Here is a 12022-nt window from a genome sequence, read left to right as displayed (position 1 = left end):
GAAAACTATTCATTTCATGTAGATTTTCAATTTTTTAATTTTTTTTTTGAGTATAGGCTTTTATGGTAGGATATGATGATTTTTTGAATTTCCTCCATTTCTGTTGTTATGTCTCCCTTTTCATTTCTGATTTTATATATTTGGATACTGCCTCTTTACCAGTTAGTTAGTTTCACTAGGGATTTATCTGTCTCGTTGATTCTCTCAAAGAACCAGATTTTGGTTTTGCTGATTCTTTATATTGTTTTCTTTGTTTCTATTTGATTGATTTCATCCCTGAAATTGACTATTGCCTGCCTTCTACTCCTCTTGGGTGAGTTTGCTTCTTTTTGTTCTAGGGCTCTCAGGTGTGCTGTTAAGTTGTTAGTGTAAGATCTCTCCAGTTTCTTTTCCAGGGCACTTAGAGTTATGAACTTTCCTCTTAGCACTGCTTTCATTGAGTCCCATAATTTTGGGTATGATGTGTCAACACTTTCATTAAATTCCAGGCAGTCTTTAATTTCTTTCTTTATTTCTTCCCTGACCAAGTTATCACTGAGTAAAGAGTTGGTCAGTTTCCATGTGTATGTGGGCTTTCTGTAGTTTTTGCTATTATTAACGATCAGCCTTAGGCCATGGTGGTCTGATAGGATGTATGCTATTATTTAAATCTTCTTGTATCTGTTGAGGGTTGTTTTGTGACCAATTATATAGTTGATTTTGGAGAAGGTACCATGAGGTGCTGAGAAGAATGATATTCTTTTCTTTTTGGGTGAAATGTTCTGTAGATATCTGTTAAATATATTTGGTTCATAGCCTCTCTTAGTTTTGCTGTGTCTCTGTTTAGTTTCTGTTTCAATGACCTGTCCATTGGTGAGAGTGGGGTGTTAAAATCTCCCGGTATTATTGTGTGGGGTTCAATGTGAGTTTTAAGTTTTAGTAAAGTTTCTTTTATGAATTTGAGCACTCTTGCATTTGGGGCATAGATGTTCAGAATTGAGACTTTCTCTTGGTGGATTTTTCCCTTGATGAATATGAAGTGTCCTTCTTCATCAAGCTTAATAATTTTTTTTGTTGAAAGTCTATTTTATTGGATATTAGGATGACAACTCCTGCTTGTTTCCTTAGACCATTTGCTTGGAAGACATTTTTCCATCCTTTTACTCTGAAATAGTACCTTAGACAGGGTAATTGTGAGTTAAAAAGTTGAGATTGGTAGGTGGCCCCATCCCTTTACCTGGGGTCATGTCTATCTTCTCGAAGAGCTCTCTTTATGTTATATCTATCTCCTGGCTGTTGGATATTTTGGCCAATGTGACCCCCCATTAGGTTCTGGGAGCCACTTACATCTTTGGCATTTGGAGTTTTCTAGTGGTTACCCCCATACACTACTACAATTTGAGTTTCCTAGGTTGAGAATTCTTTGTTTAGCTCTGTATTCCATTTTTTATTGGATTTTCTAGAGTCTAACTTCTTAAGTTCTTTGGATATTTTGGTATTAACCCTCTACCAGATATAAGGTTAGTAAAGATCTTTTCCCAATCTGTAGGTTGCTGTCTGTAATGATGAACATCAACGAAGAAGTGTAAGCCAAATAAGTCCTATCCTCTACAAGGTGCGTTTTGATCATAGGCTTTTGTGACAGCAATAGAAACACGAAGACATTTGACATTAAATAAGTGATGAGCAGTCTACAATCTGCAGATCCACAGAAGTTAGATAAAGATGGAAGGACTAGGGTGGACACATGGAGCCCAATGTATGGTGAAATAGAATAGATTTTAGTGGTGGACCAAAGTGGACAAGAATGAGAAGATCAGGTGGCATGGTGCAGGGAGATGGGGTGGAGGGAGGGAATGCAGGGAGAGATAGTTGGAATAAAGGGGCATTTGATGGATGATATGAAAACTTAGTACAGTGGCCATTTCCTAAATATATTAAGGTGATCCTAAAGAAGTCTCCTAATAACAAGTGAGACTGCATGTCAACTAGCCACCTATAACCTCCTTCAGCCTTGAAGCAGGCCGATCCAGACTTTGACCTAGCTGCCACTAAGAAGGAGATTACCTAGGGTAGAGCCTTCTGACCTTGATGGCTCTATTTGCTCTTCTACAAGACTCTGCTTCTTGCTGAAAGGTCCTTGAGACATTCTGGAGACACACCCTGTAGATCGCCTATGGGCTAGCTCCGGGCACCAAGAATGGGCTGGTGGGGGATGGGCCTACACTCTTTATAAGCACAGACTCTCAGTAAACTTCAGAGGCTTTGAAGAGAAAGGTTTGTCTTGGCCTCATTCTTGGCCGTCTGATCTCTTTCAGCTCCAGCCCTCCTTTCGTGTGGCTACAGGCAGCTACAGCCATCTTTTACGAAATAACACTTTCACTACAGGTACAGATTGTCTTTTTTTTTTTTTTTTTTTTTTTTTTTTTGAGTTTTGGGGCAAAGGAATGCCATAGAAATCCCCAAACAACCAAGCCCATTGCTGAGATAAAGAGTTTCCCTCTATAAACTGACTCTGGAGCTCCACTGCTGAGAAAAATATCAACACAAATCATTAAACATGTAGAAATCAAGCTGGTGCCCACACAGAGCCTTCACACTTACAGTCTAGTTTTCTGAGGCAGGAAGTTAATTTTGAAGCAAACAAAAGATAAATGTAAACATTAACCCAGCCACAAAACCTTTGACATGAATCTGTTCTGCCCTCAAGATATGCTAGGTTAAGGGTGGCAGAGAACTTGTGGGAGTAACCAAGCAGTAACTGATTTCACCCATGGCTCACTCTCGAGATGGAACCCATTATCAAGACTGCTTTGGTGACCAAGAACCTGAAACTAGATAGCCCAGGGACCTAAAGTACAATCAAATAATACTGGTATGAAAAAGAAAAGAACTGTTGTAATGAAATGACTCCTAATGATATTCTCCTATACTCACAGATCATTACCTTATTCAGCCATCATCCCCTTAGAGTTCAGGGAACCCTGGACAATATCAGGCAGAAAGAGTATAAGAACCAGACAAGGATTGAGGCCATCAGGAGAAAAGACCCTGTAAATCTACCAAACTAGGCTCTTATAAACTCAGAGAGACTGAAGTATCAAGCACATGGATTACTCAAGCTATAGTAAGTCCTCTGAATATATATTATAACTTCTAGCTTTAGATTTTTATGAGATTGAGTGTGTGAATGAGTGGGTTTCTGAATCTTGTGCTTGCTCTTGGGGGTCTTTGCCTTCTGTTGGCCTTCCTGGTCCAGCTTCATTGTGATGATTTATCTCTTTTATACTTTATTCTGTCATATTTGGTTGTTGTCTGTTAGAAGCCTGCTCTTCCCTGAGTAATGGATCTGGAGGGTAGGAGAGGTGGGGAAAGATCTGTGAGGAGTATAAGTTGAAGGGATGGTAAGCAGGGTCTATTATATGATAAATTAATTTATTTTCAATTTTACTAGAAAGAAAAATAAGTTAAACATGGTAGAGGGGCTCCCAGGACTGTACATTTACTTCTAAACTACTGGGCTTTGATGGATACTTGGTGAAGTGAGCCATTGAAGTGCACACATTCCATGGGTAACAGGGGCAATAGTGATGATATCATGTACATTTGGGAATACGAGTTTATATAATCCTTTAAGTCAGCATTACAACACAGTATTGGGACTGGTTAGATATATAAGTGGTAACTGTAGCTATGCCAGCTAATCTGTGTTTGATCCTAGAGATGTGTATGGTATAAGGAAAGATAAGGCATTATGACATGTACTTCTGAATTCCATATGTATGTTATACACCTTGCAGTAACATTTTAGATAGATAGATGTTCGGTGCTGTGCAAGAGGAACAGCAAAACCATTAGAATTTATGGAATGTGGCCCAGCACTTAGGCCAAGCACAGTGGGAGTGCCTGAGAGAGGCAGAGCCCCGAGGACTGTATCCTGAGGACTTCATGCTGTTGTGGAGTTTCACTCTGCTTGCTAACCTCACATCACATCCCTCAAAATCTATGGGTTGTAAGGAAACTCTAAGGTGTGGAGAGCCGTGCCACGAGCAATCACCATTATAAGATGGTGCTGGCCTCCACTGTGCCTAACTAGTAAACAAGCCTTGTATGCAGGTGCAAGAGTGAACTCACGCCTAGTCACTGCCTATCTTGGGGCATAGTAATGGGGTTATGGGGAGCAACAAATCAGGAGCTGACATGCCACATCAGGTGCTGAAACGCCATGACTGAGGGCTATATAAGCAATGCCATTTTCTGGGGTCTGGGTCTTCCCTCTTGAAAAAGCAATAAAGCTTTTGCTGCAGAAGAATTCAGTTGTCCAAGTGTGTTCTTGCCAGCAAGAACCATAGCTCGGGTCAAGTGGCGCCGAGGAACCCAGGAACTTTATACCATCACACCCGTGCAAGGGATATCCACCGTTCGCGGGTCAGAATCAGAACTGCAGGACACTAAGGCTCTGTAAGGTATGTACAGTCTTGAAATTTCTCCAGAGTTAGACGCCCTTTTGATTGGTTTCACGGCGATTGTTCCTTCCCTTTCGGTTTCGTTTTGCTTCCACAGCTGGAACTGCTGACTGGTTCTCAGTAGCGGTCAGGCCTGGACAGCGACCAGTATTGCTGACTGGTTCTCAGTAGTGGTCAGGCTTGGACAGCGACCAGTATGGGAATCTCCCACTCTGTAGTAATGGTCTTACGGTTGATCTTGAAGCAGTGTGGCCTGAAAATCGTCACTAAGATTATAGAGGAATTTGTCAGGGAGATAGACCGTGTGGCACCATGGTATGCTTGCTCAGGGTCATTAACTGTCGCCTCATGGAACAAACTGAAAGGAGATCTAGTTAGGGAACAGCAGAACGGCAAATTTAAAGCAGGGATCTTGCCGTTGTGGAAACTGTTAAGATCGTGCTTAACAGACGAGGATTGTCAGCAAATGGTTGAAGCAGGGCAGAAAGTTTTGGATGAAATTCAAGACAGTCTCTCAGAGACAGAGTGGGGAGAGAGATTAAGAGTTGAGAGGAAACAAGGTGCACTGAAGAATAAAGGCCTTTCCACGGGCCTTGAGCCTGAGGAAATGAAATATAAGGGAAAAAATGCCCTGGAAGAGCTTAGAAAAAGGGATGGAATGGGAGAAAAAAAGAGAGATCGAGCTGGGGAGGCACATAAGGAAAGGAGCCTCTACCCACCATTAGATGTGTTCAATGCACTAGCTGTCAGTAGCTCAGAATCGGATAAGGAACTTAGCTCCTCTGAGGAAACAGACTTAGAGGAAGAAGCGGCACGCTATGAGGGAGAAAGATACCAGCCAGACGAAAGGCAAGCTTATCAGTCACAGAATAACATAGAGAAAGCAAAAGCAGCTAGAGACAAATGTCAAATCGCTGTGCAGTCTCCGGGCCCTCGACCTCTGGGTCCTAGTGCACCTCTGCCCTATGAGCAGAGGTATCATTCAGACTGATTCATTTCAAAAGAGGAACAGAGAAAAGTGCAGTAAGCGTTCCCAGTCTTTGAAGGTGCTGATGGCGGACGCGTTCACGCCCCAGTGGAGTATATATAGATTAAAGAACTTGTGCAGTCAGTCCGTAACTATGGAGTCAACACCAATTTTACTTTTTGATTTGCCATAAAAATTCACAGTTATTGCAAGATGCATACCCTATATTAATAAAAACGTTAGGACAATGAGAATTGCAGGTGGCCACCAAAAAGGTGCAAGTTGCTCGAATGGGAGCCTTCCTAGGGTCACTCATTTATCCTGACAAAATTGTTCCTCAAAAATTAGAGATTCGAAAAGATCAACTACATACCTTGAATGATTTCCAAAAATTGCTAGGAGATATTAATTGGCTAAGACCATTTTTGAAAATTCCATCAGCAGAATTAAAGCGCTTATTTGACATATTAGAGGGAGATACCCACATCTCCTCCCACAGAGTACTTACCTCAGCTGCATGTCAAGCTTTACAAACGATAGAAACGGCCTTACAAGATGCTCAATTACAACGCATTGACGAGTCAGAGTCATTTGAATTGTGCATATTAAAAACTGCACAGTTACCAACAGCAGTCTTGTGGCAAAATGGACCCTTATTGTGGGTTCATCCTAACGCTTCTCCTGCAAAAATCATTGAGTGGTATCCTAATGCAGTTGCTCAACTTGCTCTTCGGGGGGATAAAAGCAGCCATTACTCATTTTGGGAAAGAACCTCATATGCTAATTATACCTTATACTTCTGCTCAAGTTCAAACCCTGGCAGCGATAACTAACAATTGGGCAGTCTTGGTTGCCTCCTATTCAGGACAAATTGATAATCATTATCCAAAGCATCCAATTTTACAGTTCGCCTTAAGCCAAGCCATAGTGTTTCCAGTAATAACAGCCAAACACCCACTTCCGGATGGGGTAGTAGTGTATACAGATGGATCCAAATCTGGCATAGGTGCATATGTAGTAAATGACCAAGTAACATCTAAACAATATAATGAGACATCACCCCAGGTTGTAGAGTGTTTGGTAGTTCTAGAGGTCCTTGAAACTTTTCCGGGACTGCTCAATATTGTATCTGATTCCTTATATGTGATTAATGCAGTTAATACACTTGAAGTTGCTGGCTTAATTATACCCTCTAGCAAGCTTGCTCACATTTTTTAGCAAATTCAGTCAACCCTGTTACATAGAAGACATCTTGTGTATATTACTCATGTTAGGGCTCATTCTGGCCTTCCTGGCTCCATGTCTCATGGAAATGACTTGGCAGACAAAGCCACTAGAATCGTGGCTGCTGCTCTGTTCTCGCAGGCAGAGGCTCCAAGGGAGTTTCATAAACGCTTCCACATGACGGCTGAAACATTACGCCGCCGTTTCACTTTAACCAGGAAGGAAGCTCGAAACATTGCCACCCAATGTCAACACTGTTGTCAATTTCTGCCTACTCCTCATATAGGGGTAAACCCCCGAGGCATCAGGCCATTACAGGTCTGGCAAATGGATGTCACTCATATTTCCTCCTTTGGAAGAAATCAATATTTACATGTTTCCATTGACACCTGCTCTGGTGTTATGTTTGCTACACCTTTAATAGGTGAGAAAGCCTCTCATGTTATACAGCACTGTTTAGAAGCATGGAGTGCTTGGGGCAAGCCCACAATTCTTAAAACTGATAATGGGCCAGCATATACCTCTAATAAATTTCAGCAATTTTGTCATCAAATGGATGTCACTCACCTGACTGGCCTTCCTTATAATCCTCAAGGACAAGGCATTGTGGAACGTGCCCATCGTACACTCACATCTTATTTTATAAAACAAAAGGGGGGAGTTGATGAGACTCTGCCCTCAGTGCCAAGAGTAGCTGTATCCATGGCACTCTTTACACTTAATTTTTTGAATCTTGACGAGCAAGGTCACTCTGCAGCTGATCGACATAGCTCAGACCCTGATAGACCAAAAGAAATGGTGAAATGGAAGGATGTCTTAACTGGTCTGTGGAAAGGCCTGGATCCTACTTCGATAAGATCCAGGGGAGCTGTTTGTGTTTTTCCACTGAGTGAAGACAACCCATTTTGGCCATAGTGGCCCGGATCCCACGTTGGATCCCTGTTCCGGTGGAAACACCATCCACCTTATCCCTGTTTCGACAAAAAAGAGATTTTGGCATTACTGCTGCCGTGATCATAGCAATTTCAGCCAGTGCAGCTGCTGCTACAGGTGCAGGGTACACTATGGCTAGTACGGTTCAATTAGGCACAAAATTAAATCAGCTTTCAGCAGATCTGACTGATGCCATCACTATCCAAACTTCTGCTAGTACCAAGTTAAAGGGAGGGCTGATGATTTTGAATCAGCACCTTGACCTGGTGGAGAAACAGATAGGCGTCCTATACCAGATGGCCCAGTTGGGTTGTGAAAGAAAATTGGGCGCTCTGTGTATTACCAGTGTCCAATATGAAAATTTTACTCATGCAGCTAATCTGTCTAGACAGCTTTCCTTTTATCTTGCAGGAAATTGGTTTGAGGGATTCGATGAGACTCTTGAGGCCCTGAGGGTGGCAATTCTAAAGATCAACTCAACACGAGTGTACCTGTCATTGACAGAGGGCCTCTCCTCCTGGATTTCATCTGCATTTTCTTATTTTAAGGAATGGGTGGGGTAGGTTTATTTGGTGTTGCCACCTGCTGTGGACTTGTGTTCATGCTCTGGTTGGTTTGCAAGCTCAGAACCCAACAAACAAATGACAAGGTTGTGATAGCTCAAGCACCTGCTGCCATTGAGCAAGGGGCCTCCCCTGAAATCTGGCTATTTATGCTCAAGAATTAGTTGACATTGGTGGCTGGCCTCTTTTGTAGAGTTCGCCCTAGGTCATTTAGTAGTTACTGTCACATAGCACTGCGGTATCCAGGGACGTGCAACTTTCCTCATGCACAGATCAACCTAAGACATGGGGCCCAGTGGCGATAGGGTTACCCTATGACAGGAAAGGCTCAGACATTAGAAACGACCTAAGACAGGAGCCACAGCAGATGGACATAATTACACAGACCTAGTCCAGCCTCATTTTAATAAAATAAAATGGGGGAGATGTGGAGAGCTGTGACGTGAGCAATCGCCATTATAAGATGGCACTGGCCTCCGCTGTGCCTAACTAGTAAACAAGCCTTGTACGCAGGTGCAAGAGTGAACTCACGCCTAGTCACTGCTCATCTCGGGGCGTAGTAATGGTGTGATGGGTGAGCAACAAATCAGGAGCTGACATGTCACATCAGGTGCTGAAACTCCATGGCTGAGGGCTATATAAGCAATGCCATTTTCCGGGATCTGGGTCTTCCCTCTTGAAAAAGCAATAAAGCTTTTGCTGCAGAAGAATCCAGTTGTCCGAGTGTGTTCTTGCCGGCGAGAACCATAGCTCGGGACACTAAGGGGGGGGGGTTCCAGCCCCTCACTTGGGTAATGTTATTGTCACCCAGTGTTAGTTAGATTGAACTTTTTCAAGCACTGCTGCTGGGGCAGATTAATGATTCAACCACCACTCTCGGAAAGAATTACTATGAAAAAAGCATGCCTTTTTTTTTTTTTTCAAAAGCGAGGCTGGTGATCAGGTGATGATTAATTCCTTGTACGCACTCCCCCCACCCCCAGATTCCTGATATGATTTACTAAAAACATGTTTAATGAAAAGTAGCATGTTTGGTTGGGTAGAGTTTAAATTTGCATACTCTTTCCTTGATATTGGATCAAAGTCCCAGTCTACCTCATGCAGTGGAGCACATTCCAGGTACTGCCTTAGCAGCTAGCAACTCATCATCAGAGACTAGAGCATCTGTCCACTGTTGTAAATGTGGTGCTGGGTCAGGCAGCACTCTGAGCATTCATAAAAAAAACCTGGTTGACAGTCCCACACTGATTTTCCTTCTTAAGAATATGTTCATCTGGTAGATCTAGGTGTGAAACGTGGGGAAAACATCATTGTAGTTTCTGCCTTGAGGCAATGAGCTTTTGTTCTGGGCTGTACTTGCTAAGCTTGGGTTCTGGAACTTTAAGCCTGGGTGGTCTAGAGTTCCCTTCTAGTGGATTGAAATATTATAGGTCCTAAAGATAGAGTGGGGAATGTCTGAGGACCCTAAATCAGAGGATGACAATGCAAGGTCCTCTTTGGTCAGAAAGGCATATTTGAAGACAGTTTGGGTAAAGTGAAATCTGAGGTTCTCTGGTAAATCAGAGGCAGTAGATTAGAATCCCTTTGGTCGCAAAAGAAGGATCTGAGGCCCGAATAAATAGACTTAGTAAGACCACTCCCACCAGACAATATTTAGAACATCTAAGAACCCTTTGGATATTGGTAGTCTGTAGCTCTCTATTGGGACCAACAAGTCTGAGATTCTATTCTTAAGAAGCAAAATAATTGAGGTATAATTAGGGATAGGGGATAGTCTAAAATCCAATGCTATAAAAGAGGATACTCAGATTTCCTTGTGTCTGTGGAGACATATCAAATATCCCTGTTTGCAGAAGAGGAATGGTATCTGACCCTCTGAAACAGGTGATAGATCTAAGATGCTCTAATGTAGAATAATGAGAGAATATCTCCCCAGGATTGTATGGAAGTGGCTCCACATTTCTTACTCTTATTTCTGCAGCACTATTGAGTAGAAGTTGAAGGCTGATTGATACCTTGAGAATTATAGAATGTTCCAGCCACTTGCTTCTTCAACAACTCCAAACATGAAATCACAATGTAGAATACATATCATCTGAATGTCCATGGTAGGCATGACAGCAATCTTAGAAGTCTTCTAAGAGGGTGCAATGCAGTAGTCTCAGGGTTAGTGTCTTCCTCAAATATATGTTCGACCACACATTCCTCTGCATAGAGGGCAGGAAGTCTATGTCTAAGGGAACACAACGAAGACAGTAATCTGATTTACCCTTGCCTTGATACTCTTCTGTTTGGGATATCAGTCCAGAATGCTCTGAAATCTCTTAGGTCAGAACAGTGCTTCCCAGGCCATGGAAATTAGAAGTGTAGGTAGGAGATAGGCTGGGAAGATGGGGGATCTGATGGGTTTCCATGATCACACAGGCCAGGTCTGGAGCACTCTCTGTTGTGAATGTCTAAATTTCCCTATGTAAGATGGGGGAGGAGCTTGGGCATCTTTGCACAAAAGTAGGACTGTTTGTGCCCTTCACCAAAGAGGTAATGTGGAAAACTTCATGGGAATAAGGGAGGTAAAGCACCCTGATCATAATCAGGATTTCTGAGAAACTCTGTGCAAAGGTGAAATTCTATATCTACTTGTCAGAGGGGTAAAATCTCTGGCAGTTTTCAATAAACCAAGAAAGACTATTTCACATTGGAGAATATATAAATATCTTGTAGAGCATATTAAGTTCCAGATCAGCTAAAAATGCTTTTTAGTATTTAGAATATCCATATATTTTGTGTGCTGTGTGGACAGCAGGCAGCAATTGTTCCAGTATTCCAACAGGTTGCATAGTTATCTTTGGGCTATGAAGCCTTTAGTCAGAAGAGATAAGTTCAAGACCCCTTTCTCCAGTGGAGGAATGTCTCAGAATATATGTAGCAGGAAGAAGTTTGGAAGTAATCCTAGACAGTTGGGATGTAGCAGGCACACAATGTCAATAGAAAAACATCTATAGACACGTTACAAGAGAGGGTAGGCATGAGTCCCCCTTGGGCAAAAGGAAATATATCAGGCCAATGTAGGAATTAGGATAAGGCTTTGCTGCCCACTAGTCATAAGGGAAAGAGGAAATATTTATGAGTATATGTGGATTATCTGAGGCTCCCATAGGCAGAGGGAGAGGCGCTGAAGCCCTGGTATGACCTGATGATATTTACAGACCTCTTGGACAGAGGGTGTGAATTTGAGGACCTCTGGAACAAAAGGAGTCATTCTGATGTCTCTTTCAGATGAAGAGTTGGATGTGAGACACAGTTAAGTAGAAAGTTTGTGCCATCCTTTATCAGGAAGAGAATGGTTTGGAATTATTCTTGATCAGAGAGGGTAGACATTGAGGACTTTTTGGCTGGAAGTGAAGTTTGGGGCCTGGGGCATGTAGAGATGATCTCAGGCCCTGTCAGTCTTACAAGATAGATATTGGACCCTCTTATATACAGAGAGTGAATTTGATATATAATGGACAGAAATTGGTGGTCTAAGCATTGATGTTTAGGAGTAGAAGATTAAAGCAGAATTAGAGTCTGCTTAAAGTCTCAAACCTCTTTATGGATAAGAGAGTATCCTAGTCCTCCTTGAGAAGGGAGGTAGGACTACTTCACAGATTAGAAGATCCCCATCTTCAGATACACCATGGTAGGCCTGGCAGCAATACAAGCATTATACATCAGTCATGATTGTCAGTCTCTAAGTGCTCTTGAAGCTTATCATCAGTTATATGGGTGTGAGCATGAAGGTTGGTATGAAGGATGGATGACCTAAGTTTCAGTATCTGTTAACACAGAGCAGAACTAAATGACGTTCCTTTGGTCACATATATATTTTCCTAGAGGCCATGGTTAGAGGT

The sequence above is a fragment of the Mus caroli genome, unplaced genomic scaffold (genome assembly GCF_978045245.1).
Source record: "Mus caroli unplaced genomic scaffold, Mus_caroli_1 scaffold_5, whole genome shotgun sequence".
Classification (NCBI taxonomy): domain Eukaryota; kingdom Metazoa; phylum Chordata; class Mammalia; order Rodentia; family Muridae; genus Mus; species Mus caroli.
This window is presented reverse-complemented; position numbering follows the sequence as displayed.